Source organism: Vombatus ursinus, unplaced genomic scaffold (genome assembly GCF_900497805.2).
Source record: "Vombatus ursinus unplaced genomic scaffold, bare-nosed wombat genome assembly UNPS02014003.1, whole genome shotgun sequence".
Classification (NCBI taxonomy): domain Eukaryota; kingdom Metazoa; phylum Chordata; class Mammalia; order Diprotodontia; family Vombatidae; genus Vombatus; species Vombatus ursinus.
The window spans coordinates 1-1014 of NW_020953781.1; the positions used below are offsets into that span (position 1 = coordinate 1).

The 1014-nt window shown below is 40.3% G+C and overlaps 1 pseudogene; it reads right to left on the reverse strand.

Moving 5' to 3' along the window:
- Positions 1–63: 63 nt before the first annotated feature.
- LOC114040804 lies at positions 64–651 on the reverse strand (annotated as a pseudogene).
- Positions 652–1014: the final 363 nt, after the last annotated feature.

A 1014-nucleotide genomic window follows, 5' to 3' on the forward strand; every position in this document is an offset into this window, starting at 1 on the left:
CTGAATCCAGGAGAGATGGTGAGATCATCAAGTGAAATAGTATAGGACACAGCCTTTGGCATCTTTTCCAACTTATTCATCAGCTTGTTGCACTGTACCTTTCTCAGAAACATAGATGCCATCCAAAATTCTTCTGATATCCTTGTTTTTGACTATGGTGGCCTGTTGGATCAGGGCAGCTGAGTTTGATACAAGTTCAATATCATTTCCTTCAAGAATTAACTCATCTTTTTGGGCTTGAGAAACAGCACAAGCAATACCTGGTCTCATGCGCACTCTTCAGATATATTTTTCACCTAAGACATTTCAGATTTTGGCAAGTGAGCCATTCTCTTGAATAACAACATCGATGGGGAAATGAGCATACACAGACCTCATCTTGTAATAAAAACCCCGGGTAATGCCTTTGATCATGTTTTATACCTAACTACAGATTGTGCACATGGTTGCGAGTTCATTTTGATTTCCCCACCACTTGTCCACCCAGAGCCTTTTTTTCTTCTTTCCCCGGAGACTGAGATCAACATTGATATGGTTGAAATCCCTACAGAGGATTCCTCTGGGCCCCTTCACAGTAACTGTCCCACCCTTAAGAGAGATGTCAGCATTTTCTGGGATGTCAATGGTCTGGTTGCTTAGAATGGTCTTCATTTTGATAGTGAATGGGCCAAAGAGAGAATGTCTCCTTGATAATATTATCAAGGACATATATCCTGGCAATTTAATAGAAAATTTTCTATATTGGAGGCAGCATATTATAATGGAAAGAGAACCAATTAGAGTCAGAGGATCTGAGTTCAAAATCCAGCTCTGGGTTCTCAACTAGGCCCTCACTGCTGCAAGGCAATCCTTTTTACCTCCCTGATTCACTGTTCCACTTACTAAAGTGGATTTTCCAAACCTTTTCATCCATCCTTAAATCTTCCATGCTTCCCCTCCCACTATTCTCTCAAGAGAAACTTGCTACATATTAAACTGAAAAAATTGAAGTCATTTGTGAAGAGCTCTTCTCCT